Here is a 15,533-nt window from a genome sequence, read left to right as displayed (position 1 = left end):
TTATCATGAATGAGTATCAGATTCTGTCAAATACTAGTTCTGCATTTACTGAGATGATCATGGGGATTTTGCCTTTATTCTTTTAATATGCCAAATTACATTACTTGATTTTTGAACATTTAACCAGCCTTGGGTTCCTGGCACTAACTGCAGTTGGTCATGGTGTTTACACCTCTTTTATATGTTCCTGAATTCAGTTTGCTAATACTTTTAAATTTTTATTTATTTAATTTATTTATTTTTGGCTCTATTGGGTCTTTGTTGCTGCGCGTGGGCTTTCTCTTGTTGCGGCGAGTGGGCTTCTCATTGCTGTGGCTTCTCTAGTTGCGGAGCATGGGCTCTAGGCATGCGGGCTTCATTAGTTGTAGCATGTGGGCTCGGTAGTTGTGGCTTGCGGGCTCTAGAGCACAGTCTCAGTAGTTGAGGCACAAGGGCTTAGTTGTTCTGCGGCATGTGGGATCTTCCTGGACTAGGGCTCGAACCCGTGTCCCCTGCATTGGCAGGCGGATTCTTAACCACTGCGCCACCAGGGAAGTCCCTCGGTTTGCTAATAATTTTGTTGAGGTTTTTTTACATCGACGTTCATAATGGATATTTGTATATAGTTTTTTTTCCTTATGATACCCAATCAGTTTTTAACCTAATGATTTTTAATAACATTTGATAATCATTACCCAAATGAACGCTTCACTAGGGGTTACAAAGTGGTGCTATTCTATCATTCCTTAGTTATTATTTTAAATTCTTCTATAAATAAGGACTTTGCTTCATCAACTATTTGGTCATGCAGGGATACAGTTCATATAGAAAAAGTAGGCTGTATATTTGATTTGTTTCTCTTTACTTGCTAAGTTATAGAATAATAAGTTGGTTCTGTAATATCCTCCAAAGGTGATCAGAGTTTTAAAAATTATTATGATTTTGAACAGCTATGATATGTTTACATTCTTTGCAGTTGTTATTCTTTTTGATGCTCAAATGTCCCATCACTGGACAGTGGGAGTCCCCTCAAGTTGACTCTTGAATTCTTTCACACAACCCCAAGTAGTTTTGTTTTGTTTTTTTTTTGATGGTTGACAGATCTTTTATTAACAGTCGAAAGACTTCACACTTGTTACAATAGGAGAATAAGTGTTTCTTTAATGAATAATTAAATGAAAACTACCTAGGACCTTATAGGATTTTTAACGTGTACTAGATTTGATACATATCTTAGAAGATAGGACTAGCTTGCTGGAATCATGAGGGTATGACCGAAAATTAGAAACAGTAATTTATAAAACATTCACCTAGATCCACCAGAGGGCAGACAGCAGAAGCAAGAAGAACTACAATCCTGCAGCCTGTGGATCGAAAACCACATTCACAGAAAGATAGACAAGATGAAAAGTCAGAGGGCTATGTACCAGATGAAGGAACAAGATAAAACCCCAGAAAAACAACTAAATGAAGTGGAGATAGGCAACCTTCCAGAAAAAGAAATCAGAATAATGATAGTGAAGATGATCCCGGACCTCGGGAAAAGGATGGAGGCAAAGATCGAGAAGATGCAATAAATGTTTAACAAAGACTTAGAAGAATTAAAGAACAAACAGAGATGAACAATACAATAACTGACATGAAAACTACACTAGAAGGGATCAATAGCAGAATAACTGAGGCAGAAGAATGGTTAAGTGACCTGGAAGACAGAATGGTGGAATCCACTGCTGCAGAACAGAATAAAGAAAAAAGAATGAAAAGAAATGAAGACAGCCTAAGAGACCTCTGGGACAATATTAAATGCAACAACATTCGCATTATAGGGGTCCCAGAAGGGGGAGAGAGAGAGAAAGGACCTGAGAAAATATTTGAAGGGATTATAGTCGAAAACTTCCCTAACATGGGAAAGGAAATAGCCGCCTAAGTCCAGGAAGCACAGCGAGTCCCATACAGGATAAACCCGAGGAGAAACACGCCGAGACACATAGTAATCAAACTGGCAGAAATTAAAGACAAAGAAAAATTATTGAAAGCAGCAAGGGAAAAACAACAAATAACATACAAGGGAACTCCCATAAGGTTAACAGCTGATTTCTCAGCAGAAACTCTACAAGCCAGAAGGGAGTGGCATGATATACTTAAAGTGATGAAAGGGAAGAACCGACAACCAAGATTACTCTACCTGGCAAGGATCTCATTCAGATTCGATGGAGAAATCAAAAGCTTTACAGACAAGCAAAAGCTAAGAGAATTCAGCACCACCAAACCAGCTCTACAACAAAGCTAAAGGAACTTCTCTAACCGGGAAACACAAGAGAAGAAAAGGACCTACAAAAACAAATCCAAAACAATTCAGAAAATGGTCATAGGAACATACATATCTATAATTACCTTAAACATGAATGGATTAAATGCTCCAACCAAAAGACACAGGCTTGCTGAATGGATACAAAAACAAGACCCATATTTATGCTGTCTACAGGAGACCCACTTCAGACTTAGGGACACATACAGACTGAAAGTGAGAAGATGGAGAAAGATATTCCATGCAAATGGAAATCAAAAGAAAGCTGGAGTAGCAATACTCATTTCCAATAAAATAGACTTTAAAATAAAGAATGTTACAAGAGACAAGGAAGGACACTACATAATGATCACGGGATCAATCCAAGAAGAAGATATAACAATTATAAATATACATGCACCCAACATAGGAGCACCTCGATACATAAAGCAACTACTAACAGCTATAAAAGAGGAAATCGACAGTAACACAGTAATAGTGGGGGACTTTTAACACCTCACTTACACCAATGGACAGATCATCCAAAATGAAAATAAATAAGGAAACAGAAACTTTAAATGACACAATAGACCAGACAGATTTAATTGATATTTATAGGACATTCTATCCAAAAACAGCAGATTCTTCTTAAGTGTGCATGGAACATTCTCCAGGATAGATCACATCTTGGTTCACAAATCAAGCCTCAATAAATTTAAGAAAATTGAAATCATATCAAGCGTCTTTTCTGACCACAATGCTATGAGATTAGAAATCAATTACAGGGAAAAAAATGTAAAAAACACAAACATATGGAGGCTAAACAATACGTTACTAAATAACCAAGAGATCACTGAAGAAATCAAAGCGGAAATCAAAAAATACCTAGAGACAAATGACAATGAAAACACGATGATCCAAAACCTATGGGATGCAGCAAAAACAGTTCTAAGAGGGAAGTTTATAGCTATACAAGCCTACCTCAAGAAACAAGAAGAATGTCAAATAAATAATCTAACCTTACACCTAAAGGAACTAGAGAAAGAAGAACAAACAAAACCCAAAGTTAGCAGAAAGAAAGAAAGAAAGAAAGATCAGAGCAGAAATAAATGAAATAGAAACAGAGAAAACAGTAGCAAAGATCAGTAAAACTAAAAGCTGGTTCTTTGAGAAGATAAACAAGATTGATAAACCATTAGCCAGACTCATCAAGAAAAAGAGGGAGAGGACTCAAATCAATAAAATTAGAAATGAAAAAGGAGAAGTTACAACAGACACCGCAGAAATACAAAGCATCCTAAGAGACTACTACAAGCAGCTCTACGCCAATAAAATGGACAACCTGGAAGAAATGGACCAATTCTTAGAAAGGTATAACCTTCGAAGACTGAACCAGGAAGAAATAGAAAATATGAACAGACCAATCACAAGTAATGAAACTGAAACTGTGATTAAAAACCATCCAACAAACAAAAGTCCAGGACCAGATGGCTTCACAGGTGAATTCTATCAAACATTTAGAGAAGAGCTAACACCCATCCTTCTCAAACTCTTGCAAAAAATTACAGAGGAAGGAACACTCCCAAACTCATTCTATGAGGCCACCATCACCCTGATACCAAAACCAGACAAAGATACTACAAAAAAGAAAATTACAGACCAATATCACTGATGAATATAGATGCAAAAATCCTCAGCAAAATACTAGCAAACAGAATCCAACAACACATTAAAAGGGTCATACACCATGATCAAGTGGGAGTTATACCAGGGATGCAAGGATTCTTCAATATACGCAAATCATCGATGTGATACACCATATTTACAAATTGAAGAATAAAAACCATATGATCATCTCAATAGATGCAGAAAAAGCTTTTGAAAAAATTCAACACCCATTTATGATAAAAGCTCTCCAGAAAGTGGGCATAGAGGGAACCTACCTCAAGATAATAAAGGCCATATATGACAAACCCACAGTAAACATCATTCTCAATGGTGAAAAACTGAAAGCATTTCCTCTAAGATCAGGAACAAGACAAGGATGTCCACTCTCACCACTATTATTCAACTTAGTTTTGGAAGTTCTAGCCACAGCAATCAGAGAAGAAAAAGAAATAAAAAGAATACAAATTGGAAAAGAAGAAGTAAAATTGTCACTGTTTGCAGATGACGTGATACTATACATAGAGAATCCTAAAAGTGCCACCAGAAAACTACTAGAGCTAATCAATGAATTTGGTAAAGTTGCAGGATACAAAGTTAATGCACAGAAATCTCTTGCATTCCTATACACTAATGATGAAAAATCTGAAAGAGAAATTAAGGAAACACTCCCATTTACCATTGCAACAAAAAGAATAAAATACCTAGGAATAAACCTACCTAGGGAGACAAAAGACCTGTATGCAGAAAACTAGAAGACACTGATGAAAGAAATTAAAGATGATACCAACAGATGGAGAGATATACCATGTTCTTGCATTGGAGGAATCAATATTGTGAAAATGACTATACTACCCAAAACAATCTACAGATTCAATGCAATCCCTATTGAATTACCAATGGCATTTTTTATGGAACTGGAACAAAAAATCTTAAAATTTGTATGGAGACACAAAAGACCCCGAATAGCCAAAGCAGTCTTGAGGGGAAAAAATGGAGCTGGAGGAATCAGACTCCCTGACTTCAGACTATACTACAAAGCTACAGTAATCAAGACAATATGGTACTGGCACAAAAACAGAAACATAGATCAATGAAACAAGATAGAAAGCCCGGAGGTAAACCCACACACCTATGGTCAACTAATCTATGACAAAGGAGGCAAGGATATACAATGGAGAAAAGACAGTCTCTTCAATAAGTGGTGCTGGGGGGCTTCTCTGGTGGCGCAGTGGTTGAGAGTCCACCTGCTGATGCAGGGGACACGGGTTCGTGCCCCGGTCCGGGAAGATCCCACATGCTGTGGAGCGGCTGGGCCCGTGAGCCATGGCCACTGATCCTATGCGTCCAGAGCCTGTGCTCTGCAACAGGAGAGGCCACAACACTGGGAGGCCCACGTACCGCAAAAGAAAAAAAAAAAAGGAAAAAAAAATGATGCTGGGAAAACTGGACAACTACATGTAAAAGAATGAAATTAGAACACTCCCTAATGCCATACACAAAAATAAACTCAAAATGGATTAGAGACCTAAATGTAAGACCTGATACTATAAAACTCTTAGAGGAAAACATAGGAAGAACACTCTTTGACATAAATCACAGCAAGATCTTTTTTGATCCACCTCCTAGAGTAATGGAAATAACAAAAATAAACAGATGGGACCTAATGAAACTTAAAAGCTTTTACACAGCAAATGAAACCATAAACGATGAAAAGACAACCCTCAGAATGGGAGAAAATATTTGCAAACGAATCAACGGACAAAGGATTAATCTCCAAAATATATAAACAACTCATGCAGCTCAATATTAAAGAAACAAACAACCCAATCCAAAAATGGGCAGAAGACCTAAATAGGCATTTCTCCAAAGAAGACATACAGATGGCCAAGAAGCATTTGAAAAGCTGCTCAACATCACTAATTATTAGAGAAATGCATATCAAAACTACAATGAGGTATCACCTCACACCAGTTAGAATGGGCATCATCAGAAAATCTACAGACAACAAATGCTGGAGAGGGTGTGGAGAAAAGGGAACCCTCTTGCACTGTTGGTGGGAATGTAAATTGATACAGCCACTATGGAGAACAGTATGGAGGTTCCTTAAAAAACTAAAAATAGAATTACCATATGATCCAGCAATCCCACTACTGGGCATATACCCAGAGAAAACCATAAATCAAAAAGACACATGCACCCCAATGTTCACTGCAGCACTATTTACAATAGCCAGGTCATGGAAGCAACCTAAATGCTCATCGACAGATGAATGGATAAAGAAATGTGGTACATATATACAATGGAATATTACTCAGCCATAAAAAGGAACGAAATTGGGTCATTTGTTGAGACGTGGATGGATCAAATATCGTATATTAATGCATGTATGTGCAACCTAGAAAAATGGTACAGATGAACTGGTTTGCAGGGCAGAAGTTGAGAGACAGATGTAGAGAACAAATGTATGGACACCAAGGGGTGAAAGCCGTGGGGGGGTGGGGATGGTGGTGTGATGAATTGGGCGATTGGAATTGACATGTATACACTGATGTGTATAAAATGGATGACTAATAAGAACCTGCTGTATAAAATAAATAAATAAATAAACATTCACCTAATAGCTTTCCTAAACATTAGTTCCCCTGAAATTAAATCAGGAAATAAAATTTCTGTTATACCCAGTTTTAGATGTGATTCATAACAGATGTTAATTTTATAATTTTGATGCTACCTTTTTAAAGGTACTCAATAAAAATTCAAATCTCATTTTAAGATTACAAATTTAAAGTGTGCAGTAAAACAACGCCAGTATTCTTTTTTTTTTTTTTTTTTTTTGCGGTACGCCGACCTCTCACTGTTGTGGCCTCTCCCGTTGTGGAGCACAGGCTCCAGACGCGCAGGCTCAGCGGCCATGGCTCACGGGCCTAGCCGCTCTGTGGCATGTGGGATCTTCCCAGACCGGGGCACAAACCCGTGTCCCCTGCATCAGCAGGTGGACTCTCAACCACTGCACCACCAGGGAAGCCCAACCCCAGTATTCTTTGATAGCTTCCTTGCTTACTGGTCTGAATATGCCTTGTACATATTGTTTTTTCTTATTTTTGCCATTGTATCTTTGGAATATATTCCTAGAAGTAGAACTGTTAGGTTGAAGGGTAAAAAGATATGTAATTTTGCTAAATAGTGCAAAAGGAGTTATGCTATTTTCTATTTCCACAAACAATATATGACAGGCTTTTTACCACAGTCTCTCCAACTTATTTGACAACTCAGTTTGTTGTCAAGCTTTTGGATTTTTGCCAGTCTGGTGGGTGAGAAATGGTATCTCCACGTAGTTTTAATTTTAACATATTTTTATGTTCAACAACACATTTCAATAAGTTAATGATAGTGAGTCCACATTAACATGTAAAGAAAGAAATTTGCCATTAGGCCTCTAAAATTTTATGAGTTGGCTCTGATTCTCAAGCTGAAGGTAATTTACTTAGATTTGCGGTAAGGAATAAGATGGATTTGTTTAGACAACTATTATGTTAATAAAATATTCAATAAAAAAGATGGATTTGTTATACTCAACACGGTATAGTAAATATCAACTGTGGTCTCACACTTGGAAAACGCTTTGTAATCAATAAAGTACTTTTACAGTCATTATCTAATTTGACTGTCATGATTATCCCTGAGAAATAGAACAGATACTATGCCCATTTTGTAGAAGGGGAAACTGATGTTTTAAAAGATTGAGATTTTCCAATTTAGCACAGCAAATGATAGAGCTGGGTTTAAATTTCAAACTTCTGATCTACCTATACACAAATTCTGTGCTTTCTCTTCCTGGTATTTGCTAAAGGGTGCATGACCTATATTATCCAGGTGGTGGCAGTGTTCTCTTAATGTTCATTGAGATTCACTTTCCCATTGGAGATACTTAAAAGAAATTGGGGGCCTCCCTGGTGGCGCAAGTGGTTGGGAGTCCGCCTGCCGATGCAGGGGATACGGGTTCGTGCCCCGGTCTGGGAGGATCCCATATGCCGCGGAGCGGCTGGGCCCGTGGGCCATGGCCGCTGGGCCTGCGCGTCCGGAGCCTGCGCGTCCGGAGCCTGTGCTCCGCGACGGGGGAGGCCACGGCAGTGAGAGGCCCGCATACCGCAAAAAAAAAAAAAAAAAAAAAAAAAAAAGAAATTGGGGCTTCCCTGGTGGTGCAGTGGTTGAGAGTCCGCCTGCCGATTCAGGGGACACGGGTTCATGCCCCGGTCCGGGAAGATCACACATGCCGCGGAGCAGCTAGGCCCGTGATCCACGGCCGCTGAGCCTGCGCGTCCAGAGCCTGTGCTCCGCAACGGGAGAGGCCACAACAGTGAGAGGCCCGCGTACTGCAAAAAACAAAACAAAAACAGAAACAAAAAAAAAGAAATTGAAAATTGTATTCTTACAGCTAACATTCTTGAGCATAAATTATGTTTAGGTGTTAAAGATAAAAAGATGAATAAAGTTGGTGCCTGCTTCCTAGGAACTCACCATCTGGGTACAAGAGGGAGGGTAGTAAGTAGAGTTAAAAGCCTGCAAAAATTTTGTACAAAATGCTATGGGAATACAAATTTATAATGGGCCTTTTGAGGTGGTATCTTTTTATGTGATGATGGGGGTACAGTTTTATCTAGTACACAGATGAGAGACACAAGTAAATTCAAGCTTTCTGACTACCTAATGACAAAAAAATAAGCCATAGAAGGAAAATAGTATGTATTGTAAATATAAAGGAAAAAGCTCCTAGATGTCCTAATGTTCCATTCCATCACTGTCAACACTATTTTCAGTGGTTTTTTTTTTAACATCTTTATTGGAGTATAATTGCTTTACAATGATGTGTTAGTTTCTGCTTTATATCAGTGTTTTTTAATGAGTAATATCTTTTCAGATGTAAATTTAGTGTTCAAGATTATTCCACTCATTCATTGACCAAATATTAAAAAAAAGATGTGTTTGTGTGTGTGTGTGTGTGTGTGTGTGTGTGTGTATCCAAAATGTGTTTGTTGGAATGGTTTCCCATTCATCCTGATTCAGGGTGCTTTTAGTGCTGCTTCTGTCTGAAGGAGCATCTTTCTGTAAGCTTTGCTTTTTCTCCTGTTGGCTGCCAGAGGACAGTAGAGCAGCCAACACATAAACCTAGTATTCGTGCATGACTAAAGAGAGTGATGATTTTATAGCATCCTGGGCATTTCACATCCATGAAGTAGGAATTGGGTCTCTGCACTAAGCAGTTTCCTCTCTCCTCTTCTTTTCTTCTAGATAGGGATGAAGGAGATCCTTTTCAAGAAGCAAGTTCTCATGGGAGGTTGTCACTGCTGACAAATATTTTTAAATTTTAAATTAGCCAGGTACTGTTAAATGCTAGGGATATAATGGGGTACACAAAATAGTCACAGCCCCCATCCTCATCAAGCTTATGCTTCTGGTAAACCCTGCCAGTGACTAGTGATCTTATAAATAATGTACATTGATGTTTTAGAAACCACTTCTTATATTCAAATCTTATGTTTCATCTGAGAGTTTCAGAGTATGGTACAAATTATCCCCGGAAGGAAAGCAGAATTCAAGCAAATTACCTTCTAAATACATAATGAATTAAACCTCAGGTAGAATCTTGAATACTTAATTAGCAGCACTTCCCAACAACTATAGGTTTCTACAAATCTTCTTCTTGTTTGCATTATAAGTTTATCCCTAGAAATATCATCCATTGTGTAATTTAAGAATAGGCCAAAATATTAGGTATCACTGCTCTATCACTTGAGATAAAAAGCTGATTTGAGGAAAACAGTTGAACTTTCACCTCTGAAATCCTAGGATTATTTCTTTATTATTTCTGACCCCAAAAGATATATATATCAGAATTCTAAATTTTACAGTCAAATCAGATTGGTATGGGAACAATGTTGAATTGAGACAAAGTCTGGATTCTGGTGTCAGATATTTGACCCCTATGACCTTATGCAAGTGAGTTTACCTTCCTGGGGTTTTTGTTTTTTCAGTCTGAAAATGAGAGAGGACAAAGGAAAGGAACTATCCAATTCATCAGTATTCTGACTCATTATCATCTCCCCAGTCTCACCCTTCTTGCAGTGTTAGATTTAACCATATGAAATTACCAGTATTTGACTATTTGAAAAAATTTATATTTAACCTACATAAGCAGCCATTTCATTTGGTTCTAATTATTCAGTTCAGTTGTGGACCCTTATGGGGATCATCTGAGCTACTTATTTTAGGGATAGCTGAAGCCAAACAAAATTAATGTCTCAAGTGTAAAGGAAACATATATTTGGAGACTATAATATTACCCATCAATGCAGTCCATTCTGGGTTTGCATAGAATCCAGTCTAGTCTTTTCTTTCTACATTATACTAATTTTCTGGTCCAGTGATTCTAGAAGATTTGATTCCTGTATTTCTTTAGTGTCTGGCAAAGGAAAAGTCTACTTGAAAATTTTGTTAGGATATTCTCTGTAGTAAGTTTTGGCCAGAAATATCTGTTGTTATAGAAGAGGGGAATATACTATTAGCACCGATATCCAGGGTATGAGATAAATAATTCTTCAGAGTTGCCTGTCTTTTCCCCTGTTTTCCAATGAGTTAAGTCAAGGAGTTGAGAGGCCAAACTTTCCCAATATCTAGTTTTAGACCAATTTTGTCATTCCATCCTACATTCGAAGGGGACAGGGCTAAGCTTTTCTAGTTGTTTGATTCAGATCCTTAAATTTTCCTACTTAAGGAAGCTGATGTGTTAAACTTTTTTTTTTTTTCCCACTTCTTCTTAAGGCATTACCTCATCTCTTTACCATTAAATAAATTGAACTTTTTGGTCTTTTTTCATGACCTAGACTTTTGGACACAAAAGTTAATCAGTGGGAGGAAAGATAATCCACAGAGAATACATATAAATAAATAAATAAATATATATATATATATATATATATATATATATATATATAATACCATATATTTATATAAATATAAATTTATATTATATATTTATTTGAAATATATATATATATATATTTTTTTTGGCCGTGATCTTTCTTCCCTGACCAGGGATCAAACCCACATGCCCTGCAGTGGAAGCACGGAGTCTCAACCACTGGACTGCCAGGGAAGTCCCCACAGAGAATATGAATAGCTGGGGAAAAAAAAAACCTTGGCCCTAATATACTTATTCAGGCCTCTGAACCATATTCAGAGCTCCACTAACAAACTTGGCCCTGTCTCACTGCTGGCAGACACATGTGCTACATCAGCCTGGCTCTAGTCCTACAGCTAGGGTCTGGCATATCTGCAGGTAATACATTCCTTGAGTTCTCCACTCTGATGTGGAGGGCCCAATAGTTGCATGCAGTCATCTTTCAACATACAAGTTAGGGTTGATCTGACCCCAACTGCTCTCTACCTGAGACACATACTTAAAAGTGTTGTTTTGTTACCGAGTCCAAGCTTGTGCTGCTTGCCGAAGGACAGGCCAGTAAACTGAGAGACAAGTTGTTGGGGCAAGGAATAGTGACTTTATTCAGAAAGCCAGCAGACCGAGAAGTGGTGGACTAGTGTCCTAAAGATCCATCTTACCCAAGTTAGAATTTAGGCTTCTTTTTTACTAAAAGGGGAGGGGGTGTAGTTGGTTGCTGCAAACTTCTTCATGTCAGAATCCTTTGTTCTTGCATCTGTCCACGTAGGTCAGGTCATATTGTTCCTGTAAACCTCCAACATGACAAATGTTATTCTCTGTTCTGCAACTTTTTATCTCTGTAGGAATGGAAAAGTTTTATACCTTTAAATGTCAGAGCCTTGAGAATGGGCTATCCTGTATATTTCAGGCTATAGGCAACATTCTTGTAGCAAAAGCAATAGAATACAAAGGTTAAAGTAAAAGAAACAGGTCCAATATGGAGTCAGATTTGTTCTTCCCTGTTACAGTTTTTCTGGAGAAATCACAAACCAGTCTATATTGAATCTGAGGTATAAATGTCTCCATCCAAGAGATGTTCCAAATAACTTATTTTACTTTGTCCCCTCAAAACAACTTTTGGGGCCTCCCTGGTGGCGCAGTGGTTGAGAGTCCGCCTGCCGATGCAGGGGATACGGGTTCGTGCCCCGGTCTGGGAGGATCCCATATGCCGCGGAGCGGCTGGGCCCGTGAGCCATGGCCGCTGGGCCTGCGCATCCGGAGCCTGTGCTCCGCAACGGGGGGGGCCACAACAGTGAGAGGCCCGCATACCGCAAAAAAAAAAAAAAAAAAAAAACAACTTTTGGTTGCTGGGCTCAAGAGAACCAAGAATTTGAGAGGCATTGACTAAATCTGGAAAAATGTAAGCAATATAATGGGTAAAGCAGATGGGGGGTGGTGATCAAAGTAAACACACTGGAAGAAATAGGATTCTTCCTCTTCTCATATACTTACTGAATATAACCACAGAACTCCATTACCTTCTCTGTCACTTCCACAAGATTCCATAGCCTCCTTTAAAAATATACTTACCAGAGTAAAGGATGTAGTTTCCAGTCCTGTTGGTGCTCTTTTTTTTTTTTTTTTTTTTTTTTTTTTTTTTTTCGGTATGCGGGCCTCTCACTGTTGTGGCCTCTCCCGTTGCGGAGCACAGGCTCCGGACGCGCAGGCTCCAGACGCGCAGGCCCAGCGGCCATGGCTCACGGGCCCAGCCTCTCCGCGGCATATGGGATCCTCCCAGACCGGGGCACGAACCCGTATCCCCTGCATCGGCAGGCGGACTCTCAACCACTGCGCCACCAGGGAGGCCCCTGTTGGTGCTCTTTGACATAATTGACCTTTGACATCAGTTCATCAGTCTGGGTCATTTTACTTTTATTACCCTAAACTTATAATCAGAGTATAAACATACAGGTTTTTGTATTAGTAAATACATATGGAATTTATTTATATAGAATTTATAAAATGGAATTTATTTAATTGGATCCTTCTTTATCTCCTTTCTGATACTTCCTACTTTTAGAATGGCAAAATGGTGTTAAATTTCAGGATACATGAAGATCCTCCTTTTTTCTAGATCTATTTCAGTTTCTTAGAGTAGTAGGACTCTAGAGAAATGGGAGCTGGGATGTCTTGTCTAGTGTACTTTGATTCTGTACTATTTTGTTTCCTTTTATTCCTAGAGATAAGAGACGATCCACCAATTTACAAGAGATTGGGAGTTATGAAAAGAATTTCCAAATAATCAGATTGTTTGCTTGTAGAAGGCAGAGAAGTGAAATTGGATTGGGTGATTCCTGAAATTTCTTATTCAGTATTTCCACTTACATAGTTAAGCCTGCCTAGTCCTAGTATGATCTTTTGAATGTAACTAAGATACTGGTTTTGGGAAGTGTTCACTTCAGATCATAAAATCTGGGTTATACAGTACCCAGAGGGATACACTGGGAGACAGTAGGGTAATTAATCAAAATGGAGCTAACATCTGTTGAGTGTGTGCCAAGTGCCAGATACCTGCCTAAGGGCTTTATATATATTGCCTTATTTCAGTTCACTACAATTTAGGAAGCAGAGACTATTTATTTACTATATTTTACAGATGAGAGAAGTAAGGTTCAGACGTGAGGTAATTCTCCCAGTGTCACTCAGCTTGTGAGTGACAGGACTGAACCAGAACTTAGATTTGATTCCAAAGGCAAATGAAGTAGGTATTATCTCCATTTTGGAAATGAGTAAATTAGAGATGTTAAGTAACTTGGCCTAAAATTACATAAACAGTAACTAACAGTGGTGTCAGGATTTGAACTCATGTCTGCTTCTCTCTAAAACTTACAGTTTTAACTATCTTAAATTCTAAGATATCATTGAGCATTAAGGAATGCAGTAAGAGAACACAACATGTTGAGAATATTAGAAGTTTTAAAAAATTAAATTAGGTTGACTGCTATTATAAATCCCATTATAAATCAGGCCTTAAAAATGAAGGGTTTTTACCACATTGTTAGGCTAAGGGAGAAGACATCAACCAAGGACCTAAATGGCAGTGATAACTTGGCATATCATGAATGAGCATCTCTGAGGGCAGAAAAGGGACTTTAAAAAAATATGGTATCACTGAGAGATGCCTTTATTGATTTATTGACTGCATTTGGCTGCTGTGCTTCCAATCTCAGTTGCAGTTCCCACATTGAGGCTGTTCCCACCCTTCCTGTGTCCCTTGAGCTGAGCAGGAACTTCCTGTCCTATTGGAAATGAAAGTTAGAGATTGGGGGTATGGTATGTGTGTATTTACTCTGCAGACTGTTGGTACTGTCTGTCCCATTATTATAGCAAAAAGGTGACAGGAAAACTAGAATAGAGACTGGGACTTCATTTAAGGGATGGTTTGGGCTTAATGTTTTTTGTGGCAAAGCAGACAGGGTTAATTTATTACTTAGAATATCCACTATGGCTGTGAGGGGGCCTTAAGAAGTGATTTGAAGGCTTTCATTCTATATCCCTGTTCTACTTGGACTAGATTGGTAAATTACTGGGTATCATTCTTAAATTTTTGTTTTCCAACAAGTTTCTTTTATTGTTAAGGTACTTTCTACAGGACATTCCTTTGAAAGTATTAGAGGTGAGTGTTGCAACTGTGTTCAATTCTTGACTCTAATGTTCTTCTTTCTTAAGAACTTTGTATTTTTCTTCTCTGTGAAGCATATGTTTTAAAAATAGTTATTTATTTATTTTTTTCTACAGTTCACAGACAGCTTGAAGCAGACATCCCAACTCTGTGAACTTCAGCTTGGGCATAAATTTCAGGTTGGGTGAGTAACTAATTGTTCAGCTTTATAGACCTTGAAGACTAGGAAATAGTGGGATAAAGATTCAAATAAGAGAGCTTACAATTGAAGAAATCACTAGGCAATTATATCTCAATAAAGCTGGGGGAAAGAAAAAAGAAAGCACTAGGCACCGAGTTTCATGACATAGTCCAGTTTGAAAATTCCTTCTCAAGTATTAAGTCATACCTGGGAGAATCTGAAAAGGATTAAGAGGCATTAGCCCATCAGCATAACCCAAGAGGAGTAAAACTATCCAAAGGCCTGAAACTAGTTATTTCCCATCCTCTGTTTTGCTTGTCTCTGCTCTTTGGTGAGCTCTTCTGTTTGTTCTTTCTTTGTGTGTTAAGGTCGCTATAAATATAAAGTGGGGGGTAAGTCCTGAGCTCACCTCACATATTCTTTTTCAGTACTGTGATTTTCTTCACATGTTCTCCAAAGCAGTGTCCCAGTGGCCCCTTTAAAATCAAGATTGGAATCTTCTTATACCTGAGATCTAAGGAGAAAATATCCTCATTTTTTCATGGGAATCTGAACTTGTTCATATAGGAAAGGTGATGGAGTTGAACGGGGTAGACCTAAGAACTTTTGTTTTGCTTTAACTGCTAAGCCTGTGGGGGAAAACAAAAAAACAAAAAACCAAAAAAATATCTTGGGCATTAGGACCCAGTGGAAGAGCCTCACTCAGACTCGGGGTTAAGTTCTATCAGTGACGTAAACAAGCAGCCCTAGCTCATTCTTTACTCCCCCCCTCCTTCTCTCCCCCTTTCTCCTCCCCCTC

At 38.4% G+C, this 15,533-nt stretch overlaps 1 protein-coding gene and 1 pseudogene across 2 annotated transcripts in view; one reads left to right on the top strand and one right to left on the bottom strand.

Moving 5' to 3' along the window:
- RBMS2 (RNA binding motif single stranded interacting protein 2) overlaps positions 1-15,533 on the top strand; it is an 88,493-nt gene that overhangs the window by 15,285 nt on the left and 57,675 nt on the right. Inside the window, exon 2 of one of the 2 annotated variants that reach the window (XM_060112986.1) lies at positions 14,670-14,737. The exons of the other annotated variant lie outside the window; for it this stretch is intronic. The gene's annotated coding sequence lies outside the window, so the exon portion shown is untranslated. The remainder of the gene's footprint in view (positions 1-14,669; positions 14,738-15,533) is intronic. 2 annotated transcript variants of the gene reach the window in all.
- LOC132498994 (small ribosomal subunit protein eS27-like) lies at positions 9,006-12,437 on the bottom strand (annotated as a pseudogene).

This window comes from Mesoplodon densirostris, chromosome 11 (assembly GCF_025265405.1).
Source record: "Mesoplodon densirostris isolate mMesDen1 chromosome 11, mMesDen1 primary haplotype, whole genome shotgun sequence".
Taxonomy (NCBI): domain Eukaryota; kingdom Metazoa; phylum Chordata; class Mammalia; order Artiodactyla; family Ziphiidae; genus Mesoplodon; species Mesoplodon densirostris.
Note: the sequence above shows the minus strand (reverse complement) of the source record. Positions and strands in the feature narration are given on the sequence as shown.